The following is a 27,531-nucleotide window of genomic DNA, read 5'->3' as shown; positions in this document are numbered from 1 at the left end:
TTTGCAACAACATGGATGGAGCTGGAGGATATTATGCTCAGTGAAATAAGCCAGGTGGAGAAAGACAAGTGCCAAATGATTTCCCTCATTTGTGGAGTATAACAATGAAGCAAAACTGAAGGAACAAAACAGCAGCAGACTCACAGACTCCAAAAAGCGACTAGTGGTTACCAAAGGGGAGGGGTGTGGGAGGGCAGGTCAAGAGGGAGGGAGATGGGGATTCAGTGGTAGTAGGTTTAGTACACATGGTGTGGGGGGGTCACAGGGAAAACACAGAGAAGGCCAACAGTGAATCTGTGGTATCTTACTACACTGATGGACAATGACTGCATTGGGGTATGGGTGGGGACTTGATAATATGGGTAAATGTAGTAACCACATTGCTTTTTCATGTGAAACCTTCATAAGAGTGCATATCAATAATGCCTTAATAAAAAATTTTAAAAAAAAGAAAAGAAGATAGAAGAATTGTAAGTAAGCTGCTATTATTAAGAAAAGAAACTCTTCTCCACTTCTATTAAATAAAGTATCAGAATCTGAGAAGACATTAGACAATCAGTGTGGGGAATTAACAAAAGGAGGCATTTCTAAGACATAGGATTGAGGCTCAAGTATTTCCTTTGCCATTCATTACCAATGTGACCTAAGTTTTCTTTGCCTGTAAAATGTGGGCAAATGATCTCCAACTTTAGGATCATTATGGAGATTTATAAGGTAAAATATTACTCCTTTTATCCATTCCCTGTTCCTGACAGAAGCTGCTGTTCCCTGCTGTGAACTTCAATAGACATCAACATTTTGCCAGTCTTGTTCATAGACCTCCCACACATTTGCTTTCTGGAGTATTTCAAAGCAAATCCCAGATGTCATGTCAGTTGTCTTACACATTTCAGTTGCAAGGATCTCTATTATTTTTTACAAAAAGAAACCCCAGTATAATCCCCTTGCAAAAAATAATCGTTTTGCATGTGTATTTAGTTTGGTTACCCTATTAAGGTTAACCCTAATAGGTTCACAGGATAGCCTTCATTTCTCCGCTTTGCATTAGCCCACTGAATATTCTAATTTTGCTCAACTCTGTTATTCTTCACAATTAGATCCATGTCATATTTGCAGCATCTTTTAAAATGAATAGTAGTAGTAACAGATTGCATCTTTTCCTGGTTTTGAAAGACTGATCCACAGATTTGGTCAGTCCTAATTCATTTTCAGGACTTTCTTTAAAGCTTGCTTTAAGGATTTTCCATGGAAGGTTTTTCAATGACTGCCCTGAACTCTTGGAAGATGCTTTAGAGCCCTGAACCTTTGTCTATCTGAATTTAACCTTCACTTAAATATTACTTTAATCTGTTCCCATTAGAAAACTTGATCTTTAGTGCACTTCAAGCTACATTTCTCATTGCCAAGTTCTCAGGGCTCTTTAAGTTTTCTATTCTGCAATTTCCTCAGGAAGATTTGTGTGCTTTTATTGAATGCCTACTATGCTTGAGCCCTGTATATCCTGATATTCCAGATATTTTTCATTTATGTGGTATTTCAAATAAATGAAGTTCATATAAATTGTAAAGAATTATATAAAAAATTAGGTAACAGTAAACCATATATGATAAGAGGTTAATATCCATAATATATAGAGAACTCATACAACTCAATAGCAAAAAAACAAATTAACCCAATTTAAAAATGGGTGAAGGACATGAATAGGCATTTCTCCAAAGAAGGTATACTAAAGGCCAACAGGTACATGAAAAGATGCTTAACATCACTTAGAATTGCCATCATCCAAAAGGCAAGACATAACAAATGCTGCTGTGGATATGTAGAAAAAGCAACCCTTGTGCACTTTTGGTGGGATTGTAAATTGGTATAGCCACTAGGGAAAACAACATGAAGGATTTTCAAAAAATTAAAAACAGAAATACTGTATGATCCAGCAATTCTGCTTCTGGGAATATATCCAAAGGAAACAGAAACACTAACTCAAAAAATATATCTGCATCCCTATGTTCATAGCAGCATTAATTTGGAATAGCCAAGATATGGAAACAACCTAAGTGTCCATGAATGGATGAATGGATTTAAAAAATTGTGGTATATAAATATACAATGGGATATTATTCAGCCATAAAAAACAAGGGAATCTTATAATTTGTGACAACATGGATCAACCTGAACCTTGAAGTCTCTGTGCTCAGTGAAATGTCAGGCAAATAACAATAGTGTATGACCTCACTTACATGTGAATCGAAAAACAAAACAGAATAAAAAACAGCAAACTCATAGAAAAAGAGATCAGATTGCAATTTCCACAGGTAGAGGGTGGGTGGTGGGACAGGGAATTGGCCGAAGGTGGTCAAAAGATACAAACTTCCAGCTATAAGATTAATAAGTACCAGAGATGTAATGGTTAGCATGATGGCTATAGCTAACACTGCTGTGTGATATGCAGGAAAGTTGTTGAGGGTAAATCCTGAGAGTTTTCATCACAAGGAAAAAATTTGTTTTTCTTTTTCTTTCTTTTTCTCTTATGTATATGAGAAGCTGAACCTATTGTGGTAACCATTTCACAATATATTTAAATCAAACCAGTATGCTGCACACCTTGACTTACACAGTTATGTAGTCAATTACTTCTTAATAAAACTGAGGAAAAATTATTACTAAAACCTTCTCCTCCTCTGAAATACCTTAACCCAAGTGGGCAATACACCACAACATAAGAAGAGCCTTTATGGAGAGTTATGGTCCCAGATCATTCCATGCATCAGTTTAACAAAAATTTATAAAAATACATTGAGTCTTCTGGATGCCAGGCACCCCAGGAGGGTAATAGGTTTAAAAATAAAAATAAATGAGGATGGCCCTTGTTTCAAGAACAGGGACTGTAACTTAACCTTATTTGTAACTTCCTCTGGGACATGAAATGGTCCATGGAACCTATCTTATGAAGTCTTGTTTGAGCCCACAGATTGGGACACAGTTTTAAATTCGTAATTTAAAAGTCTTTCACTACATTAAGCCAATCATTCCATTTCCTATATTTTCTCATACCTCACAAGCAACCTCTTTTACCTGGGGATAATACCAGAAATTTGGATCACCAAAGGAAAAACAATTCAAAAAGGCTCTGTATTCGTCAGGATAGGTGCTGTTACATTGTGGCAGGAGCACCCAAATCCCAGTGGCCCAATCAGCATACTCTTGCTTATGCTTCATGTTCTTTCCCAGATCTGCTAGGGCTTTGTGGCACATTTTCCTCACTCTGGGACAGAGGCAGATGGATTAGCTTCTATCCTGAATGTTGCTGGTCATAAGGGCAGCAGGAAAGGAAAACATAATGAAGCACACCTACACAAAGATTTCACCTGAAGTGGCTCATATGGCCACTCACCTTTCATTGGTAATGCAAGTCAAAATAACCAAGCCTGCTGTCAGTGGAGTCGGGGAAGTGCAGTCCACCCCAGAAGCATAGTAAGTGGGTGGGAACAATAATTTGGTCCACCACTGTTCTTTTCTCCCTGTTTTTGGTTGCACAACAAACATATTTTTCAGCCTCCTGGCCTCTTCTGCGGCAATGACTATTTGGACTGTGTTTTTATCCATAGAGAAAATGAGGGGAATTCTTTGGGAGTTTGCCCTGGGTTAAGTCCCAGCCTCAGCTGTGTCTCTAACAAGGTTTTCCTGAAGTGGTACTTGGATGTGAATACATCCTCTTTCAGTGGCTAGCACCCTGTAGGTTACAATTCTCATATCTGAGATAATTAAGAGCATAATGAAAGACAAAAGGGCATTGAGACAGCTAAGCAAACATTAACAAATGCGTAGATTAAGTAAAATATTTACATATATACAAGCAATGGTGTAGATGAAAGTTAAGTGGTGCTTTAGAAGGACTTTGCAGGTGAGCTTGGAATCAAACAGGTCTGGGTTCAAATTCTGGCTCTACCGTTCTCAAACAACAGAGCCTGATTTTAATTCCTTATAATGAGGATGACCACCTCACAGTTCTGCTCTAAGGATTAAATGAAAACACATGAAAAGTTTCTGCCATGTTCCCAGTCACACAAGGAACATTCAGTATATATTAGCTACTCTCCTCCTAGCATTGGAGTTTCTTGACTCAGCTCATTAGGCATGAAGTAGGTCAATAACTTGATGGCTTGAAGTAAAAAAACTGTTTCTTAACTACCATGTTTGTACCCAGAATTTCAGGCTCTTTTGGGCTGCAGACCTTGGCTCCTTTTCCCTGCTAACCAGGTTCCTTTCATTTTGTCATTCCAAAAGCTACTGGGAACTCACTGGAAGAGAGGAGATTTCCTCTGATCACACTCTGTTCCAACAACTGCTGACTCACTCTTCCTAGCACCACTCAACTTTCATCTACACCATTGCTTATATATATGTAAATATTTTACTTAATCTACACATTTGTTTATGTTTGCTTAGCTGTCTCAATGCCCTTTTGTCTTTCATTATACTTTTAATTAGCTCAGTTGATTCTGAGAGTGGAGATAAACCAAGGTTTGAGCCAGGTGGTTACGAGGAAGACAGAGGCTGGCGGCATGGCGGGGGTGGAGGAGGTACAGGGTCTGAGTGCACTGGGCCAACGCATTGCCAGAACTAGGGAAAAAAATTATAGGTTGCTGCGTTTGGCTCGAGAGAAATATTCGAAGCTACCCCTTTCTTCTGAGAAGTATTGAAGCAACAGAGTATTTAGAAAGGATCACACTTTGCCTTGCTGATATAATTTGAAGTTAACATCAAACTCCCAGAGGGCAGGAACTCAGCTCTTGGATGGTTTAAATAGAGAGATGGTCTAGCTTCATAAGTTAGTTGTTCCCATAAGCTTCTAGTGTTTAATGACCACTTACAAGAATGTAATTTCCATGGCCTCTATTTTTCTCATATTTATCCAACTCTGACTTTGTAGAGGTTCCGCTCTACCCCAGATTTTCCTTCTCTACTTCCAGCCTTGCTTCCATCTGCACAGCAAACTCTTCCTCACTTACTCAGACTTAGCCTTAACCTTACCTTTAAGGGTGGAGCTTTCTTTGATGCCCCCATCCCCATCTAATCTGACAGAGTTAAGCCTTGCTTCTTCTGTTTCACGGCACAAGTACTAATCCATAACAAAGTGCATTGGGATTAATTGTTAACATGTCACTTTATCCAGAAACCTAGGAGTACACTGAAGATAGATAATTCATTTGTTCCCTTTTAACTCCTTAGTATTTAGCCCAATGCCTGGTAAGTAGTGGGTGCTCAGTAAACGATTATTGAATGCTGTTTAAATATACATAGCAACCAACACCCAGAACCCAAATATTGTCATTAAATAGCAGTGGTTCTGAGAGCTTTCCAGTGGCCTTTGTGTAGGCTTTTTTTTTCCATCTAATACATGAAATATAATGTATTATCAAAAAATATCTAGGGAATCTGGAAGACTCCTCCAGGTCTGGGAATGATAGGAGGGATTCTGATTCTGTTTTCCCCTCTTGCAGGTCTTGGCTCATTTTAAATTCACTTCTCATTTTCTGCTTTCCTCTTACAATAAATAAAGAAGGAGAAAAGGATCAGGTAAAGCCTCATTTGTCGAAGTGACTGTGGGTCACATGAAGCATTGAACAACCCACTGTTGATACACTCCCAGTGGTGACAAACCAAGGTTTTGTAGCGCTATTGCAGCCCAGTTTAAAGCTGTTTCTCTTAGGGAATTTATAATCCAGATGAGGCTGGGAAAAGATTGCAAACAACACAAAGCAATAAAACTTCTTTCTCATCGCTTTGAGCAACCTATTTCTTTTAAGATTCTGTACCCTGAGTTGGATATCATCTCCTCTTTGAGGGCCCTCCTGCTCCACACCCTCCCTTCCAGCCAACTCCCACCTCCCAGTGAACTACTCTTTTCTGGCTGACATTCAACCTTGTACATAATAATAACTATTCTTGTGGGGTCTTTATTTTATGGAAGCCTGTACATGACTTCTTTTGCTAGGTAGCTATGATTATCGTTTCCATTTAATAGGCAAGGACATAGAGTCTAAGAGAAACTATATTAGTTGATATATGCACCCAGGAAGTGAACTCTGGGGTATGAGATTGAACACAGGTCTGATTTTCCCAATCTGAGCTTTAAGTACCCCCTCTTCCTATATAACTCCCCCATGGCTGCTATCACAACTTTTTTGGCATGGGGAGGAAAGGGGTGCCTCTCCATCCTTTGACATTCTGGGGCTTGTTCTTCCTTCTTTCCCAATGGCTGCTGTTCCCCAAGCCCCCAAACTCATTCTGGCCACTATTCAAAAACAAGGCTTTTTACCCTTTTACTCCATTAGATGTCTGACTACAGTCAAGTGGCTCAGAGGGACTTCTGGTGGGATTTGGGATTTTGATGACCTTGATACCAGTCTCAGGTTAAAACCTGAGGACTATTCCTCAGTTTCTTCCTCTGATAAATCAGGATAATCTCAGCTTTACCCATCTCCTTAAATGCATGACCCAGACCCAGTTCCTGTATCCTTCTGCCTATAGCTGCACTCAGGTGATAATGGCTGAGAAGATGACAAGTGTCAGCTGTGGTATCAAGATTCATCCAGTGGCCCAAAAAAGCACCAGGAACTTCAAATTCTCCTGGCACTTGGGAGAAGAGGCAACTTATACCCTCTTTAGGAAAGTGGGCAAGGGTGCCTTTGTCTTCAAAATACTATTTCTCTTACCAATAGTGTATTGTAACTATCTAATCTATTTGCTTCCCCCTAGACTTTAACTTCTTAAATATAGAGATATTTATCCACTGCTACCAGACTGATCCAAGACATCATCTTGCAACAGGATAATGGAGCCTCTGGCTTCCACAATTGTTTGCTCACTATTTACTCTTAGCATAGTAGTCACAGTGATCTTTTGAAAGCACTAATGGGATCATACCACTCCTCTGTTCAAAGCCCTGCAATGGTTCCATTTTTTCCAAGATCCTTAAATGGCATATAAGACCCCTCTCTCTGACCTTACCTCTTCATTCCTCTCATCTGCTTGCCCTGCTCTAGATGTCCTGGTTTCCTCACTATTTCTAACACTTCCAAGAAGGCTTTTGCCTCAGGGCCTTTCCACTAGCTGATCCTTCTGCCTGGGACACTCTTTCCCAGACAGGCATAGCTCACTCCCTCACCTCTTTCAAGTTTCACATTTAAGTCACCTTGTAAATTGGGATTTCCCTGACAGCTCTATTTAAAATCCAATTCTGTAAAACTGGAATTAGAATAAAATATTATGGATCTCCTTCATTTCTCTTCTACAACTACTTTGCGCCACATGTCCAGATTTTTTGATAAGTCTTCTCTCTTTGTCTAAATATTCTCCGTTTCCCCCTCCCTTTTGCCCCAGCAGAGGTCCAAGGCCATTCACCTGGATTAATGTCTGAGTTTACTTGACCAAAGAGGTGAGGCATAATAAAACAGTAAAATATGAGATCTCAGCTGTAGTGAAAGGAAAGGGAGTTGGAAGGGACTCAGAAGACACTAGGTTTGAGTCCTGGCTCCAGTTTTTAACTCTTCTGAGCCTTAACTTCATCAGCTCTAAGGATGAACATAGAAGTTCTAGCTCATAGACTTGGCGAAAGCCTTGAATGAGAGCACAGTGAAAGCACTTGCCATGTGGCTTCTACCAGCTGGGGAGTCCACCAGGTCAGAACTTTGTCTGGTTTATTTTCTACCGAAGCTCCAGCACCCAACTGTTAAGTCTGGGGAAAGGAAATCCCAGGGTGAAATACCTCTAAAACCGAATCAGTCAAAGGGAGAAATAAAGTTTAAAATCCGTTTATTGCTTACAAACTACAGTCCGGGCCCTTCTCTCTTTCCTGCCCTAGCAGAAGCAAAACTGGCCCTCCTCCTCACCTCTCAGGTACCAATAAGCCCTCCTTTGCCCAGGTAATTAACCACTGATATGGAGATGAACTTCTCTCCACCCCTGAGGAATGATGAAAATGCCTTAAAGCCATACTTTTCTTCACCCTTGAGTGCCTGTTGATATGCAGATGTACTAAAGCCCAGTGAGAGATATTCTGGAAATGTTACAATTTTACCCACAGGCTACCCCTCCAGAAATCTCACCTTAAAATTTACTCATTACCCCTCTTCCAACCAATCTAATAACATACAATAGCAACAGCAATAAAATCTTGATAATCCTCAAGCCAGAGGATTCAGCCTATGCACATTAAGTAAATGTACTTTACAGCACAATCTCTCACTAAGCACAAACTGTTTCTACACTTTACTCATTACTAACAAGCATGCTAGATTGCTCACAAAACTTTTATCAAACATTAGACAAACTCAAGCCTCTCTTCAAGCATTTTTTTCTTGACAATTATTACTACTTCCTACAGTTGTTTACTCATTCCTAACAACCATGCTAGATTACTAACAAAACTTTTACCAAACATTAGACAAAGTCAAGCCTCTCTTTAAGCATTTTTTTCTTGACAACAGCAACACAATCACGATAATTCTCAAGCTAGAGGATTCAGCTAGGTTCAAAGTCCCATGCAGATTGAGTCCAAAACTCGTCCATTCCAGCCATCATGCAGCAGCTGCAGCCAGGGGGCGCATCCAGGACACAAGGACTGTAGAAACAAATAACCGTGACTGTGGGGAATCACTTTGCTGTTATCCCAGGAATACACAGGAGGCCAGCTTCCAGGCCTTTTCCTCAAGGTGCCAAAAGAGCCAGCCATCGCCAGTCCATGTGTTGAAATGTACAGGGCCCTGTCCATATTACTCCTAATTGCTGCACCCATCCTTGCAACACATGTCCAATAAAGTGGGTGCCTTGATCACTCTCAATCACTGGCGACCTGCCATAGGCTGCAGAAACGCTCTAGGTCCCTCTTGGTGGTTTGCTGATCTGCACAACATGCAGGGCACTCCTTCAGGGCTCGGCTGACTTCTTCAAAGGTCAATGGCAAGCCCCACCGACAGGCTACAGCCCACATTGTCTTTTGCCCCGTGTGCAAAAAATGTTGACATAGCCATTGGGCCACATCAGAGGCAGGCTTTCCTTCTAGTCAGCACACTTGGGCCAATGCATCTCCTTCATTATTCTCTGGGGATGCCAAAGGCAAATGGCCAGTCACATGATATATGGTAGGTGTCTGTGCCACGCCACTCTGTAGCCTTTGGGTCCAGTCTCTCACCCACCCCGCGATGGGATAGGTGGTTATTAGCTTGGTCAGAGCTGTTCCAGCGATGGGCTCTGTAGCCAGCAGGGCGTGGTACACAGGAGTCAGGTGCTTCTCTATCAAGGTGACCTAGACCTCTGCTTCTTTCCATACTTGTGACCAGGCTCTGGCCGGTAGCAGAAGCAGCAGCAGTAGCCTTAGGCTTGGGCCACGGGCTAGGGTCGATGTGGCCAGCAGCGGTAGTGGCGCCTCCACGACCACACAAGCATAGACACACGTCCTCAGCGTGAGCGCCACTTCTCCCCATCATTTCTAGGGGCAGCCCTCCCCAAAGTCGCACCCATTATGACAGATTTCGAGTTCAAAGGAGTCCTGCCGACTGTGCCAGATGTAAGTCTGGGGAAAGGAAATCCCAGGGCAAAATACCTCTAAAATGGAAATCAGTCAAAGGGAGAAATAAAGTTTAAAATCTGTTGATATGGAGATGAACTTCTCTCCACGCCCGAGGAATGATGCAACCGCCCTAAAGCCATACTTCTTTCCATCCTTGAGCGCCTGTTGATATGCAGATGTACTAAAGCCAGGTGAGGTATTTTGGAAATGTTACAATTTTACCACACCAACATGCCGTTCTGTTTAAGTATTAGTTGAATAGTGAAGTATTGAATGAAAATATCATTGATGAATAAATGGTTGATGTTAAAAAAGCAAACAAAAAACCCTTCCTATCCACTTCCTCCAGTTTTCCTGAGACCTCTTACCTGGTCTATTTTAGCCCACAGCACTAAATACCTTCTAACGTAACCAAATAATTTTCTTGTTATGTTTATCCCCTTATTAGACGTAAGCTCCAAGACCAAAGGATATTTTCTTTCCCTTTTTCTCTCTTCTGTTCACTGATATATTCCAAGGTCTGAAATAGTGCCTGACAACCTTAGTAGCTATTGGCAAGTATGTGTTGGATGAGTGAATTTTTTAATCTTAATAATCTTGCTAAGTCTTATATAGAAAAGGAATATAGGAGTACTTTTAATTCCTAGTGCCTAGAAATGCTTGACAAATGGCAAGGTGTTCAGTGTTTGCTGAAGGAATTGGTTACTCAGCTCTTTGTCTGATCCCTGAGACTACATCAAAAAAGGTTCCCAGGGCCAGTTCACTCAGGCCTCTGTCCTTTTTCTTTCATCCAGTGAATTTCGGATTCATCTAACAAATACCTGAGTACTCATATCGAGCACCTACTGTAAGTTCAAAAGCATACTTGCTGCTATACATATGACTAATGCGAATGACAGCAATAGGTCTGAATGTAATGGTGTGAAATTACAGGACAGGCTGGCAGTGCTAATAGGAGAAAGAAATCAGTGAAGACTGACGTAGAAGTAAACTCCAAAGTTCAAAAGTTGCCCTTCTAAACGCTCCACCTGTTTATAGCAAGGACCATAGTCTGAGTAGCTACTTTAGACTCAGAAGTGCCTTTCGAATTCCTACTCCTTTAAAAAAGAAACCAAGCCTAAGACACGGTAAAGGTCTCAGCAGAGATGGGTCTAGAAACGGGGATTTGTAAAGTTCTGAAAGTAAGGGTGTCCTGATGGTCCGAGGTGCCTTCGCTGGAGCCTGTGAAACCGGAGGTGTGCCAACTTCGAAAAGCAGTCCGGTTTCCTGGAGGCCAAGGTGCCTGCAGTTATGGTGAGGAGCCGGGGGCGGGGGCAAGGTCACGAGGCGCCGTTCCCCTGGAGTACAGGCCCCTGGAATCCATGGGCAGGATCCAAAGCCGCAGGGACCTGCAGTCCTCAATTATAGAGCGGCTCCCGCGCCCCAACTCCTCTCAGTCGTCACTCTGAGGCGCAGAGACCCCATGTCGTTCAGAGCTGCGAGCAGGTTGAGCCCCGGGGAGTCCCAGGGCACTACTTGTCCCAGCGGAGGGATCCGCGCACATCTTCACCCATGACCGCGGAGGGCCCGTGACGCCACTGCCGACGTGCCGGTGGCGCAGCGACGTCGCGGGAGGCGGGGTGGTGGCGGGGGCGGCAGCGGGAGCGGGAGCAGGTCGGAAAGTAGTTCCGGGTGCGCGGCCCCGGATGTTGGCTGCTCCCGCTGCTCCCGCCGCTCACGGCGCTGCTTGGGGCCTCGGCCGTTCGCTCCAGGCGCAGTTGGGATCTTACCCGGGGGGAGGAGACATACTCAGCGGCCGGGAGCTCGGCCGGGCCGTCCGGCCTGCACAGCCAGAGGTGAGCCCCCGCCGCCGGGGCAGCCGAGCCGGGGCGGACGGCGGGGAGGCGGGGCCGGGGCATCTCCCGGGACCCGGGCAGTCCTCCGAGAGACGCCCTCTCTCTTCTTTCGGTCGCGGCACTGCTGCGGGGTGGGCGCGCGCGGGGCGGGGGACTGGGACCCGGCCGCGGCCCGGCGGGCGGCTAGGGCTGCGTCCCGCCTCCCCCACGGCGCTTCTCAGCTGCTCCTGCCCCTCAGCCGGGAAGCGGCGGCTCCGCGCCTCCCGCTCCTCCCCCAGCTGGCGCCTGGGGGTGCCCGGCCAGGTTCCCGGGGGCGCCGCGCCCTCGTACAGGGGCTGTCCCCTCCGTGACCTGCCGCCCGGTCCTGGGAGAGCCCCTGCCCCAGCACGGTGCGGCTTTTTCCCTTCAAGCTTAGGGGTGTTTTTCGGCCGGCTTGGCGGGCCTCTCGTGCTTCGGGGGTACCCTTCGGGGTGCGGGGGTGCGGGCAGGGGCCTGAGTTCCCACCCAGACCTGTCGCCGTGTCCTCTGCCGGCACTAGGGCAGGGGCAGCCCTTCCCTGCAACCGTGTTGCTGTCCTGTGTGTATTGCATCCTGCCCACGTGGTAGGGTGTCTCTCCCCGCCCCCCCTCCATTTTTGCAGCTGGTGAGAAGGGAGGTTAACGCGGTGGCTTTTCCTATGTGATTTCCTCCGGGTGGCGTGGAAGGTGTTAGGGTCAGTTTCCTTTGCTGAGGCCGACTGATGATGATTAACTGAAATAACCAAGAGTTGTACTCTCTGAAACCGAGACCAGTAGGGGACATAATAGGGCTTAGTTTCATTGACATCTTACCTCCTCTGGCTTTAGCTGCTCTTGTTATTTACTGCTTAATCCTAAAGAGAGAGTGAGCTCTTGCTGCTGCTTGATGCCCTGAGGTGTACAGTTTTCACGTCTCCGTTCCAGTTTTTGTGCATATGGATGGCGAAGGTTTTTCTTTTTCTGTGTTGTGCAGTCCATGTTTTTGTTGTGCCTGGTTGGATTCCTGATTAAGCTTAGCTTGGCCGGCCAGGGACTTAGAGATTGGTGGACATCTTTCCTTTTTTTTTTTTTTTTGTCTATTCCTGATACTTATTTTTGCTTTTATTTTGTTTCTCAGTGAAACAATTGTGTGTGTAGTGAAAGTGTTAACATGCATTGCTCTTTACTTGCCAGGCAGCACTAGGTAGTCACCGAGTCCGTGCGTGGAGCTCTTTTTATTTCACTTTTCCTCTTTCTATTGAGTATCATTGCGTTCTCTGGTCTTTGAAACTGGTTTTGAAACGTGTTTTGAGTAGTTTCTTCCCTTAATGTCTCTTCCAGGTTAAGGTTTCCATCTTGCTGTGTTTTGCTCTTTTTGTGACCACATTTGCTCCCTTAACAGGGAACAGGCCACAGAAACAGTGAGAGAAGCCTTGTATTCCTTCTAGACCTTAGAAAATATTTATAGTAAAGCAGTAACTCCTCTCCGTTTTTCTGTTGGGGTAGCATACATAGATGTAATTGAATTTAATTTTTTAGATAAACCTGAGTGTTCCTGGTTTTCTTTTTGTGTGTCTTAGAGTTGAGGTGAATCTTGTTCTTGCTTTTGTGTTGCTGAAGACACTGGGAACTCATGCTTTTGTTAAGGTTTTTTTTGGATGGAGTTCAGGACATGTTTATTTTGGCACTTTCTGGTTCATTAATGTGGATGAAATCTTAATATTTTGAAGTCACTTTTTAGATTCCAAAGTGGCCAGCATCTTCATTTTTTCTTGATTTTGTTTTTTGCATTGTGCATTCTCTTTGGATATATTTTTGTCTTTTTTTCTTTTAATTGATATAATTGTTAGTATATTCTTCTGTGTAAAATAAAAATATTTAAATATAGATTTATTTGGGTGGGGCAGTGGAAAAGAGAATGTTCTGATACATTAAGGCTTTTTTTTAGTAATTCAGTCAGCATTTGTGTACTTATGCAGAATACTGTGCTGTGTATTAAGTAGTCTGTATGAAGAGACACAGACAGTAAAATATGTGGTCTCTTCAAATGCTTTGACTTCTGTTGGGGGAACACGTAACATACGTCATTCATAGTTACTAAGCAGCTTCAGACTCCTGGTTTGGATAACAGTGCAACCAAAGTCAAAGGATTAAGTGAGATATGAAAAGGGTAGGCAAAGGTGAAAGAAAGAGAGAGACGTTCCAGAAGAGTGAAGGTATGTTTGCATAGACAGAGTAGTGGCTGCCTAGAAAAGATCAAGCAGCTTGACTGGCACAAAGAATGTGTATTGCTGAATAATAATAAATTAGTTTAGGTTTGGTGAGGGGGTATTGGTGTAGAACCGATGAAGGATATAGTGTTTAGGTTGATGGGGTACCCACCACAATGGGTTCTAAAGAAAGGAAGTAGATGATGCATATTGTTCCTGAGGAAAGTTTTTGTATTAACCTGGGAGTGGGGAGACTGACTAGAATGCTCTTGGAGTATTTCAGGAGTAAGATAATGGTCTGACGTAAGGAAATGGTTATGGCAGTAAAAGAATAGCTAACATTTATTGAGTACTTACTGTATGCCAGGCATTGTTATAATCTCTTTATATGTATTTTGTTCATCAAATCTTAATAATAAGGTCTTATTATTATTATGAAGAAGCTGAGTTACAGAGAGGTCAAGTAACTTGCCCCAAATCCCGCAGAGAGTATGCCCCAGAGCCAGGATTTGAACCCAGGCAAACCAGCCTTTGAGTTTATGCATTTTGTCATTAAATTATACTGTCCTAAGAAAGAATGTATAGAATATAAATATGTGAGTAAAAATTAATTTTAATTTGATGGTGATTGAATTGTGGGCAAAGGGAAGAGAGAAATATACAACATTAAAAGATTAAAGCCCAGAATCCTGGAAGGATGGCTGATTAAAGTGGAGAAATTAGGAAAGAAAGCATCACTGTGAAGGAAAATTAACTAAAAGGCTAGTTACAGGCAGCATTAGATTTGTGTACAATCGGGTTTTTGAAAGCAGGCTACTCACTTGTTGCTCCTGATAGCTTTCTCTCCTTGCTGGTTAGGCTCTGGAAATGCAGACTAGTTTAGTATTAATCTAAGTAAAACTATTAGAAAAACAGATCTATTCAGAAGAAAAAAGTATGCCGCATAGAAGTAGCATAGCATAGGGATTTCTTATTTTGTTTGACTCACACCACTGCTTCCCAGCTTTAATAAAGTTAATCAAGAATTGACTTAAGAGAAATACTGATATATCTGTAGCACATCGCTATGAAATGAATAGAGATGAAATGTAGATTGTGCACTGACCAGGGCTGTAAATGGTAAAAAAAAAAAAAAAATGTGAGTAGATGAGCATTTAGTAGTATGGTGGTGAAAGAGCTTTGAGACTTGGAACTTTGGGTAACATTATAAGGCTAATGGGTAGCCTTATGGTTCTTCTGAGAAGAACCAGGAATTATCAGTGTCCCAAAAGCCAAGGATAGGAAGGGTAGTGTGGTTGACAGTATCAAATATAGTCTTGAAGTTCAGAAACAGTGATCATGATGAAAAACTGTTGAACTAGAACCAGGGCGTAACTTAACCTTAGAGAGAATTTTGAAAGGAAGGCTAAGAATACATGCCAGGTTTGTTTTCTACAGAACGATTGTAGAGGCATTATAGTTCGGTGTGGTAATTCTTGGTATTTTCTCCTGATGTTTTCCTCCAGGCTCATTCTTGTCCCCATGTTAGAGCTACTCAAATATCAGAAAACTTACTTTGTTTCTTTAAAAAAGAAACTTGTGTGATTTTAATACTTAAGTGGTTCTGAAGACTTTTCTTACTCTATTTTAAACAGTTTTATTGAGGTGTAATTCACATACTGTACCTTACACCCATTTCAGGTTTACAATTCAGTGGTTTTTAATTGTATATTCACCAAGTTGTGGAGCTATCATCACAATCCTTACACATTTCATCATCCCCCCCCAAAAAAGTCTGTACTTATTAGAAGTCACTTTCCATTTCCCCTCTCCCCTGCAGTCCTAGGCATCCATGAAAGTACTTAACATTTCTATAGATTTGCTTATTCTGGACATTTCATATAAATGGAATCATACAATGTGTGGTTTTTTTGTGTCTGACTTTTTTGATTTAGCATAAAATCTCAAGGGTTACCCATCTTGTAGTATATACCACTATCTCATTCCTTTTTATTGCTGAATACTATTTCGTTGTATAGCTAGCTATACCACCTTTTATTTGCCCATTCATCAGTTGATGGACATTTGGGTTTCTTACTCTTAAAAACCCTTCCCTTTCTTAACCTTAATCCTCACTCTGCCAATTCTACTCCTTCTATGGCTTTTTCTTGAGAGTATTCTAGGCATTGGGGATATAAAGACAAGTAAGATGTGGTCCTTGGCCATTCATACAGTGTGTTTATGATGTACATGTTTTCTCATATCGTATCTCATTTGATCTCAAAACAACCCTGTGATGTAAGCAAAGCATTTAAGATGAGCAGTTTGAAGTTTAGATTAGGTGACTTGCCCGAGACTGCACACTTAAGTCAGTGATGGAGCAATTAGATCTTCATTTTCTTTGCCATTTCCACTACTCTGTGCTATTTTAACTTAAAGGATCTGTGTGTGAATTGCTGGAGAATTAGAGGGACTGGGAAATCCCCTTTCTTAGGGAATCAGTAACTTTAATATTTGTTAGGATTTAAAGTGAAGAGATTTTTCTTACCAAATTCGTCACTTGTTTTTGATTTAGATAAGTCATTTTGTATTTCTGCTGTTTCAGAACTTTAGTAGGGATTAATGTGATAATGATGATAGTAGTGGTAATAATAATAGCTAATATTTTCCGAGGCCTTACTGTGGCCTCAGAAGTATTATAAATAGTTTTTATTTATTATTCATAGAATCCTAAAGGGTAGATTTTATCATCAAAATCTTACAGATGAGGGAATAGCACACTGAGATTTAGTTACTTGCCTAAGGGTATATAGCTAGGGATGGAAAGAGCCAGGATTTGAACCCTGCAGTTTATTTTCAGAAGTCAGTGGCTCTTAATAACTACACTGCAGTGTTTACTGTGTTATAAATTAATAGATGGTAATATTTCAAGTAAGGACATGACCAGAATATGAAGATTGGATTTTGAATGTAGTTGGGGAGGCAGAGAGCAAAATTAAGTTGACCTTGCACCCACATACTGTAGTGTACAGAGAAACATGTTGTATAGACCTTCAGGTACAGTTTTTTGTTTGCCCCTGCTTAATAGCCTTTCAACTCAGAAATCGCATTATTTTCAGTGCTCTTCACTGTCAGCTATGTTTAGTCACTTAGCTTTCCACATTAACACTGTTCAGAACCCTTGGCTTGAGACTGCTAAAGCTCACTTTCACCTCTCCTCAGCTTTCCTTTAACTGTGAATTTTTGTTTTCCATTTTAAACAGTTAGTCTTTCAGTCTTAGATACTCTTAACTTCTCTACCCCAAAACCCAGAAAACACTACAATGGCATTTTATAACAACTGTCAAAAAATTTGACCTTAATTGACAAAACTGGATTTTAGTTCACAAATAACTAGAACCAAAGCAAAATGTTTTGGTTAAAGAGATTGATTTACACTGAAATTGGAAAAGGCATCTGCTATACAGGATTTTGGATTTAATAGAATTTGTTATAACCAGATTAGCAAAGCATTATTACTGTGGGCCATCTGTTGGGATATGGAAATAGCTTTGTTATATGGAACCAGATGTTGTATTTATATTTATAGCAATGGCATTCTACTTATTTTCAGTAACCTTTTATAGTTAGGTACCTTTGGCTGCTATTCTACTTGACATATCATCTCATAACCTGAGAATGTAGTGTCTTACAAAGTGGTTATTACTTTCTATAGAATTGAAAGAAAACAACTGAAACAAAAAGCATTTGAGAGTTGAGTCAAACTTCTGTATTGTAACAATACACAGTATAGGATAAATATGGGTATAAGATAATTAAGACCATAGTCAATAAGAACTCTTATTTTGACACCATTAATAAGCCTAGTTTCTAAAAATTATTACTAACCACCCTTGTTGCCATAAATCTAAAGTGATTTTATTTTGATGTCATCAGACCTACATTAACACTGCCCTTACTTACTTGCCATCATCACTGGGTGAAGTAGTCTGTAATGGACTCAAATTTATGGAATGCAATAAGAGGAACTATTGTTAGAATGTAGTCTTAGAGAATTCTCTTCTGAGTTGAATGCTAACAGTTTTGGGGAGGGGAAAGTCCTTGGGTGGAAGTTTTTAGAGAGTCTCTAGAGACCCAGCATGTTGGCTGTGTTAGTCCATTTGGGCTGCTATAACAAAATTACCACAGTCTGGGTACCTTATAAGTTTATTGCTTACAGTTCTGGAGACCGGAAAGTCTAAAGTCAAGGCTCCAGCACGGTCACCTTTTGTTGTGGACTCCCTTCCTTGCACCGTCTTGCTGTGTCTTCACATGGCAGAAGGGGCAAGGTTCCCCGGAGCCTCTTTTATAAGACCCTGATCCCGTTCAGGAAGGCTTTACCCTCATGACCCAAGTATGTCCCAAAGACCCCACCTCCTAATACTGACATCTTTGGGAGTAAGGATTTCAACATAGGAGTGCTTTTGGGGCTGGGGGCACAAATATTTAAACCTTAGCATTGGCTATTTTGTCATCAACTCCAAGAGGGGGTCATGGATTCCATTGAAGAATTGACTGATTCCATTGATGATCCTGGTAAAAGCCAGGTAAAAGCCAGGTAAACTGACTTTTAGCTAAAGTTTTCACCTGGAGTACAGAGCTATAAAGCTAAAAACTGTAACTGATCTCCTATCTGGCAGAGTCCTGCCCAGTGGTATGGTGATATCAAGGAAATAAGATACAGATCTTTTGATTGGTAGGTAAGAGTGTGGTGTTGACATGACCTTATGAAAGATCTATGAAGTTGGAATCGGCTTTTTCCTAAGGTTGAGATCTGGCCTAACTGTGCGTTGAAACATAGATTTCTGAGCAAGATGAACATGGGGGAGACTGCTAGAAATCACTAATAGCAATTTAAAATTCTGTTTGCATGCAGAGAAATGGGATTGGGAGGGGAGAGTGATAAGGCAGAAATAGTTACTAAGATCCTAGCTTTTGGCTAGTGGGTACATGGAGGCTTATTAAATTGTTAAAAATAAAAAGTTTGTCATTGGCTGTCGAGCTTTGGGAAATACAGACATGATACTCAAATATGCTGCAGTCAGGAGCAGTTGATTCTTCTGAATGAAGATGGAGCAAACTATCATGGCAGGATAGTTTCTCCTAATGTGGGTGGTCTGTGAATCTATGAAATGTTTTACCTGTCTACCCTGTGTAAGCAGCTACTGACAGTATTGTTCCACCATCTATATACATGGACAGCGATCACCATCAGAAATGGCATCTTTGCATATCAGGGAAGTCATGTTTTTATAATATTTATTATAGGGCAAATATGTTTTGGAATGATTTCCATCTTAACATTTGAATAATACTTTTTGAAAAGATTTTCTCTGATCTGTTGGATTTTGGAACCTCACAACAGCCTGTATTATAGGTAGGACAAGTAATATTCCTATTGACAAATGGAGAAAATGAGATACAAGCTAAGACTTAGTTGTCACCCAGTTATTTAGTAGGAGAACAGAAAGGACCCAGATCCCTCATTCTGTTTGTAGTCTTCTACTCTTTAGTAGAAAACTGACAAGTTCTTAGGAAGAATGTACTTTGGATTTTTGAGGTAGGAATTAAAGGTAATGGACCGCAAAGGACCTGGACCACTTGGAGCAAAACTTGTGATAATATCAGACTAGGGGATATAAAACTATAGGGAGCAACCTCTTCCCTTGTTAAATTTGAGTCCATTTCCAATCATTGGATGTGTTTTTACTCAAACTTGCATTCTTCATAGAATTTTGGAGATGGGGAGGAGATGGAATCACAAGGGAAACTTAAGGATTACCAAATAGCAGATTTAGTGTTATTTTATGAAAGTGCCCATGTATAAAATTGAGACATTGAGAAATTGTACCTGGAATATGATCCTACTGAGGGTGCTTGGGTTGCTGCCATAGTGTGAATCTGTTGTCTCTTGCCTTAGTTTGAATCTGTTGTGGGTAGGAAGAGTGACAAGTTTATAAAGGAGTTCTAACTGCATAGGAAAAAAACACTGGGGGAGAAAGCATCACAGTGGGTAGTCTTTATTTTCTTCTTTGAAACTGTTTATATTTTCTAAGTTCTCTACAACGGACATGTATCATTTTTATAGTTTGGAAAAATAAACTTATGATTTTTATGGTTCAAGTAAGAATTTGGAAAAATGTTAATCAGCACTTTTGAAGAGCAGTTCTTCAACTTGGTGCTTAAGTATTTTTGCTTTCTAATCAGTCTGATAAATTATTTGATGATAATCTTATGGGTCAAGTTGTGGTTGTATTAAGTGTTTTGGGTTTTTCTTTGCATTAGAATTTGGTCATGTAGCTCTCCTGATCAAGAAATTAGTTTTAGTCGCTCAGGAACAACCAAGACCTTAGGTTTACTTAAAGCAATTACTTATCAATAAATAGCGCCCTGACCTAAAAATAGCACTCTGATTTATAATGAAAAGTAGACTCAAAGATCTTCATATGCTTCCATTTCCTTGGCAGGTTTTTAGTAAGAAAAACCAAATTGTTACTTCTTCTTTAAGGTACTGTTTTTGTCCAGGGACATTGGACTCATTAATTTCTCACTTGTTTGCTCATTATCATTTGCTGTGTCCTAGGCACTGTATAAAATATTGCGGACACAAGTAAAAGACAGAGTCCCTATCGGCAATGATTACAGCTTTTAGTTTGGGAGGACATCACAGAGATTCCCTTGCCATATGGAGGTATCCTGGGATTTCTTCTGTTTTCTAGTTTTTCACTAAAAAGGTGGAATGACTAGCTTGTTTTTGTACTTAATGCCTTTAGTGGTGTGGGTAGATGTCTTTAAGAGAAGTTGATAGCTTCATAGTTATTTCTCTTACTGAAAAATACTGAAAATCATTGATCTAAAGAATTCCCTCATATAAGGAGCATTTCTTACTGAGGTAGATGACCAGGCATTCATGTTTACATCAGATTTACTTTGGGAGCATAATTAAGAAACCTTGTATTGGTTCTTCTGGGATGAAGACAGTGTCTTTCTGCTTTTATTCTCTCAATTTAGTACTGTACATGAGGTATCATACTCATCATATATTCATTACACTAGTAAATGAAAGGATATTTCATGATTAAGCATAATGTTAAGAATTTACCGCTGATAGCAATGTATCAGAAATTACATTTTGTCTAATATAATGAGATATATAGCAGTTCCTGGAGTCTTAAGAGTTAATCCTTTATTCAGGCCTGTGAGATTTCCACTAAAACACTTGATAGGGAGTCATTTGGCTACTCTTAGAACACCTGCAGTCCTTGATCGCTGTAAGGTAGCCTGTTTGTTGTTAGTTCTAAATGAGGGAAAATTTGCCTCTAACGTCATCTTTTTTTCCTAGTCCTCCGTCTGTGGAACAGTAGAGACCTAATTTGCCTTCTTTAACCAGATAACCCTTCAAGTATTTGAATGTGATTACTCATTCAGCAGATATTTCTTGAGCACCTACCTATGCAAGACACTGTCCTGGGCATTGTGAGAGATCCAAAGGTAATTTAGAGGTGTAGTCTGTTAGCAAAGAATTGATACAAAGAAAGCCATGGGTTTGTTGAAAAGAGAGTTCTGCTTATGATGATCAGGAAAGTGTCAGAGAGGAGATAACATTTGAATTAAGATTAGTGATGGGGCATTGCAGGCTGAAAGCGTAATAAAAAATCTGTAGATGAGTAAGCACAATGCAAGTTAGAGGAGCAGCAGAAGCCCAGGTTGGCTCTTTTACAAACTGTCCTCCAGTATATTTAAAATATTCATTGTTGAATCTTCAGCACCTGGAGGAGTGTTTGGCATAAAATTAGGGCTCAGTAAATATTTGCTGAATGAATGAATAAATGGTCTCCTTTGGGAAATAATGAATATCCACTTCTTGAAGAGTCACAAAACAAATTAGGATATTGAACACTTTGATAAATCCTCTAGAGGAAAAAGTGCTCATCTCAAATTTATTTTACTATGGGATGACTTTGAACAACTCTTGAAATTCTTTAGAAAATACTACACTGGAATCTCTGTGGTAGAGGTGACATGAAAGGTTGGGAAATTCTTCTTCATACAAAAGACACCCAGTTAGTTTCTTCAGTCATTCTGTGCTTGACATTTGGCTTCTAAACTCCACACTGGTCTGGTACTCCTCCCTGCAAGCATTCTAGCTTACAAGTGTTCCTAAAATGTGGTGCTCAGAACAGAACAATACTCCGGTTGTGAACTAACCAGGGAAGAGTACATAGGATTGCTACCCTCCTTGATTTGGGTGCTGTGCTTTTAATGAAGCCTAAGATTGTATTTTGTTTCTTTTTAGCAGCTGAGTCATTCTCCTGGCTCATATTCAGTTTCTCATATTAATTTACAAGAAGTTCTTTGAGTAGAGTCAGAGATTTCCTACTGGTAGAGTTAACAAATGAATGCCATTTTCTTCTGATTGAGTCTAGGCTGTTTTCTCAGAAGTACTAGTCATTCTTAAGCTTCTTGAAATCTCAGAAAGAAAAAGAGAATTAATTGTTCAATACTGGAGTTGACCAAGTAACATGAAAGCCCAACTGCACTGCTGAGTATACTCAGGAATAGATCAAATATAATGAATCCCTGTGTAACTATCACAGATTCAACCTTTATTAAGCTATTTGCCACATGTTTCAACTGTTTTCCTTTTTTCTTAAGTATTTTAAAGAAAATCATAGACATTATCTTTTACCTTTAGAAACTTCAGTGTGCATCTCTAAATGAGGTAGACATTACATTTTCCTACATAATCTTATGCTATAACTTTATCTAACAAAACTAACTATATTCCCTAGGTATTTGAATATCTGGTTCATCATAAAATGTCCTCAGTTTAAAGATGTCTTTCTACAGTTGGTTTTTAATTGCATCAAGATCCAGACAAGGTCTAAATGTTATAATTGGTTATGTTTCTTGTCTCTTTTAACCTAACACAGCCCCCCCATTACTTTTTGTCATTTCATTCCACCCACTCCTTTGACTCTTCACGTCTCTACCAAGTTCTGTTACTGTTCCTTTTGAGGTATGTGGATAAAATGAAGGTTCCTGTGGCCAGGATTCTCACCTGACCCTGGTTGGCTAGCTCACTACACATGTGTGGGCAATATGTTGTTACTGACTCTATATAAAGAGCCCTGCCCAGTGCTCTGCACGACGACACGGTAGCACAGCTGCGAGGTTGCAGGAAAGCAGAGCAGAGGCTGAAGTGGTGGCAGCACTGAGGACAGAGACTGGGATGGCTCTACAGGCAGAGAGGCCCAGAGGACAGCTGTACAGGCAGAGAGCCCAGAGAATGGCTCTGCGGGCAGAGAGGCCCAAAGGACAGTTGTGCGGGCAGAGAGGCCCAAAGGACAGTTGTGCGGGCAGAGAGGCCCAGAGGCGGAGACCAGCTTGCTGCATGCAGACTCACTCTGAGTGGACGAGATGTTAGTGATTGACCTGCCACCATGGAAAAAAAGTTGGGTATAACACTTTCACCCCAAGAATGTTCTACTGTCATTTCTTTGGTCACATTGAATCCATAGTGAACTTGCCCGGGGCTGAAACCCATTGGCAAGACAAGTTGTCTGTAAGAATTTTCCTTCCTTTGTGGCGGTTCAAACATTTTGGGATAGTTATTGCATACAAAACGTGTGCTAGGCATTGTGGGAGATAGAAAGGTTAATTTGACATGTACCTGGCCCACTAGGAGTCAGTAGTCCAAACGGATGCATGTAGAGACTATATGAAGCAGATGATTGACCTTCAAGTTGGTCATGCCTTGCCTATATAGCCATTCTCTGCTTTTCTTTTTACCCTGGGAATGCTGCCTGTGGAATCTTCTTCATACATTACTTTTATAATGTCCTCAGGAATCCACAGTTGACTCCCTCTTAATCCAAACTGTACTGTTTTGGCCTGGCACTCAGTGCTCCTGCTAGCTCCCACCTCTACCTAAAGTGGAATTCTTCAAAGCACAAACATCTTTTTTTTAAACCAAATTTTAATTGTGTAGAGTTTCCATTTCTCACACAAGATTATGGATATTTTGAGAGCAGAAATCTTGTTTTTTTCCCTGTGTAATTCTGGGAAAGTTAGTGCTTTTGGAGAGTCCTGGAGCCATTTCACAATATGTCCATGGCAAACTAATTTCTGTTTGTTTTTAGATGTGACCTTCTCAGTGTAGCTGTTGAGATAGCCACTACCTATCAAGCATAACTGGCAAATGAAACCTTTTTGCTGTCCTTTTCCTAAAATAATAGTTAAGCTGTGCATCAGAATTATCTGAGATACATTTATTTAACATAATCCCAGGTTTCATCCTAGACTGTGGAATCAGGATTTCCAGGGGTGGGATAGAAATAATTCTTATAAAGTTGGCAGTGGTTTCTAGACTGGCTTTGGGGACCACAGAGGTCCCCAAAATTTTCATTTTGTTAAACAGTCCTGGCAATGGAGACTCTAACTTCCCATCTTTTCAGTTTCAGTATGTCATTCGTCTTGACAATCAGTACATTCTGACATGTTCAGTTTACTTCTCAGGGATGTGGTAGGATCTCTTGCTTTGAGCTTACACCATGCAAAGCACATGAGTCAAATGCCCAAGACAAAGATAGAGGATCCAGAGAGGTGGCATCTTGGTTTTCTAAATATAACTGAGCTTAAATATAAGGTTTCAAAACCCTTCAGCCTTCTGAAAGCTTATTCTTTCTCTGTTTAGTGAATACCTTTAAAAGTTTAAAATGGAAGAATTCAACATTTTTTGGAGTGGACAGTCTTTTGAATTTTTCATGTTTCATGTATATTCAATAGTGGTGATTTAAACATTAATGCAATTTATTTCGGTATACCTTTGTCTGATTTTCCATAAAAATAAATCTACAAATTGGGAAAAAGTTCTTTATTAGACCACATGATTAGATTTTTGGGACCGGAAATTGTGGGTCAGTTGAGCCAAGTGGAAAGACTGAAGCTTCAGGATTATCTAGTGAGTTAATGACAGACCCAGAAATAGAATCTTGTGTTATTTGCTTGGGTTATGATTTGGTCTGAAGAGGATGGCCTGTGATCTGTTTACATAAATTGCAGGAAGTAAGGTTTGGGTTTGGAAGAAGTTATAGCTCTGTAATGTTTGAACAAGAAGCTCCCTTCCCCCACATTTACCACCTGTTTTATTGACAGCAGTCCTAAAGTATGGAGGGTAAAGAGGCAGTTAGTTCAGACTTACACTTCCTACTCTTAAAAAATAATCTTTAAAAACTAAAGCTGATTGTTGGTTGGTATACTTTTTTTCATCCTCTGTTACTAGAGAATAACAAGACGTTGGCTCTGGCTTTGTTTTAGGAAGGGTTATAGCTTAAGTAGTTGATTTGTAGAAAGTGGCACAGTGGTTTTCCTGTAGAGTTTTTTCAGGGTGTATACAGGAGTATTAAAATATTTTTATGAACCATAAGTGTATCTTCATTAAATACACTCTATGAACCATAAGTGTATCTTCATTTGCACTTCTAAAAACAGTATGGTTTGGAAATAGTGTAGCCCACCAAAAAAACCAAACTTTCTGGAACTACTAATGAATGGTTCAAGGGGTTATAGATTTGAAAATAATGGCTATAAATATAAGGTCTCTTTCCATTTATTTTCATTCTATACAATTTGTAGCTAAACTAATTTCCCTCTCCTAATTCTTAAATCCCTTGCAGTTTGATTTTTGTTCAGTCTGATTTTGTAGAGTTGCTTTTGGTGAAGTATTTACTCTTCCCTTCCTGCTCCAGCCTGAGGGGATTAGAGGAGGAGGAGGGTCTTGTGGCACTAGTGAGGGAAGAAGCAGGACCTTAAAAGAATAATATTTGTGTGTGATGGTTCTAAATGTGCTTTTTAAAAAGTAATATTTATAAGTATGAAGTAAATATTGAGATGCAATTCACATACCATGTAGTTCACCTATTTAAGTGTAAAATTTAATGTTTAGTATATCTATAGGGTTGTGTAACCATCACCTCAATCTGATTTTAGAACATTTCCCTCTCCCTATAAAAGAAACCCCACACCTATTAGCATTCTATCCCCTTCTCCCCCTAAGCCCTAAGAAACTACTAATTTAATCTAACTACTAATCCATAACCCAACTACTAATATAAGTTACCCACTCATTAGGTAATGGGCATTTGGTTGTTTCTACATCTTTGCTATTTTAATTTACTGATGCTGTGAACATTCCTGTCCAGATTTCCTGTAGATGTATGTTTTCATTTCTTGGATATATACCCTAGGATTTGATGGCTGTGTCATGTGGTAACTGTTTAACTGTTTTTTTTTTTTTTTAATTAAGGTATCATTGGTATACAATCACATGAGCAACATTGTGGTTACTACATTCCCCCCATTATCAAGTCCCCACCACATACCCCATTACAGTCACTGTCTATCTGTTTAACTTTTTGATGAGCTGCCAAGCTGTTTTCCAGAGTGGCTGCACTGTTTTACCTTTCCACTAGCAATGTATGAGTTGCAGTTTCTCCACATCTTTGCAACACTTATTTCTGTCTGTCTTTTTTGATTATAGCCATTCTGGTTGGGTGTGACTTTCTATCTCTTTGTAGTTTTGATTTGCACTTCCCTAATGACTAATGATGTTGAACATTCATGTACTTATTGGACATTTGTATATCTTTGTAGAAATGTCTGTTTATATATTTGTCCCACCCCTCCCTTTTTATTTGCAGCCAAACCTTGAGGTGTATCTCTGAATCTTTGCCCATTTTTAATTGTGTTGTCTTTTTATTCTTGAGTTGTAAGGGTTCTTTATATATTTTGGATATCTAACTTGCTCTTCTAACTGTGGATTGGTCCTAAATTACTTGCTTGGAGGCTGAGAGAAGTGATGGATACAGACTATATTAAAAAGATCTGGTGAGTTTTCAGTCAGAGCTTAGTTTTATTTATTTATTTATTTATTTTGATACCATTAATCTACAGTTACATGAAGGACATTATGTTTACTAGGCTCCTCCCCTCACCAAATTCCCCCCACATACCCCTTCACAGTGACTGTCCATCAATGTAGTAAGATGCTGTAAAATCACTACTTGTCTTCTCTGTGTTGCACAGCCCTACCCGTGCCCCCCCCAACACTATACATGCTAATTGTAATGCCCCCTTTCTTTTTTCCCACACTTATCCCTCTCTTCCCACCCATCCTCCCCAGTCCCTTTCCCTTTGGTAACTGTTAGTCCATTCTTGGGTTCTGTGATTCTGCTGCTGTTTTGTTCCTTCAGTTTTCCTTTGTGCTTATACTCTACATATGAGTGAAATCATTTGGTACTTGTCTTTCTCCACCTGGCTTATTTCACTGAGCATAATACCCTCTAGCTCCATCCATGTTGTTGCAAATGGTAGGATCTGTTTTTTTCTTATGGCTGAATAATATTCCATTGTGTATATATACCACATCTTCTTTATCCATTCATCTACTGATGGACATTTAGGTTGCTTCCATATCTTGGCTATTGTAAATAGTGCAGCGATAAACATAGGGGTGCATCTGTCTTTTTCAAACTGGAGTGCTGCATTTTTAGGGTAAATTCCTAGAAGTGGAATTCCTGGGTCAAATGGTATTTCTATTTTGAGCATTTTGAGGAACCTCCATACTGCTTTCCACAATGGTTGAACTAATTTACATTCCCACCAGCAGAGTAGGAGGGTTCCCCATTCTCCACAACCTCGCCAGCATTTGTTGTTGTGTGTCTTTTGGATGGTAGCCATCCTTACTGGTGTGAGGTGATATCTCATTGTGGTTTTAATTTTCATTTCTCTGATGACAAGCGATGTGGAACATCTTTTCATGTGTCTGTTGGCCATCTGAATTTCTTCTTTAGAGAACTGTCTATTCAGCTCCTCTGCCCATTTTTAAATTGGATTATTCC

The 27,531-nt window shown here is 40.4% G+C and overlaps 1 protein-coding gene across 4 annotated transcripts in view; it reads left to right on the top strand.

Annotated features, from left to right (window-relative positions):
* The first annotated feature begins 9,655 nt into the window (after positions 1 to 9,655).
* FOXJ3 (forkhead box J3) overlaps positions 9,656 to 27,531 on the top strand; it is a 164,197-nt gene continuing 146,321 nt past the window's right edge. For 3 of the 4 annotated variants that reach the window (XM_036892903.2, XM_036892901.2, XM_057500097.1), the window contains exon 1: positions 10,911 to 11,406. The gene's annotated coding sequence lies outside the window, so the exon portion shown is untranslated. Of the gene's footprint in view, positions 10,865 to 10,910; positions 11,407 to 27,531 lie in introns of those variants that run through there. The other variant, XM_036892902.2, reaches the window with a different exon arrangement.

The sequence above is a fragment of the Manis pentadactyla genome, chromosome 4, assembly GCF_030020395.1.
Source record: "Manis pentadactyla isolate mManPen7 chromosome 4, mManPen7.hap1, whole genome shotgun sequence".
Lineage (NCBI taxonomy): Eukaryota > Metazoa > Chordata > Mammalia > Pholidota > Manidae > Manis > Manis pentadactyla.
This window is presented reverse-complemented; position numbering and strand designations above follow the sequence as displayed.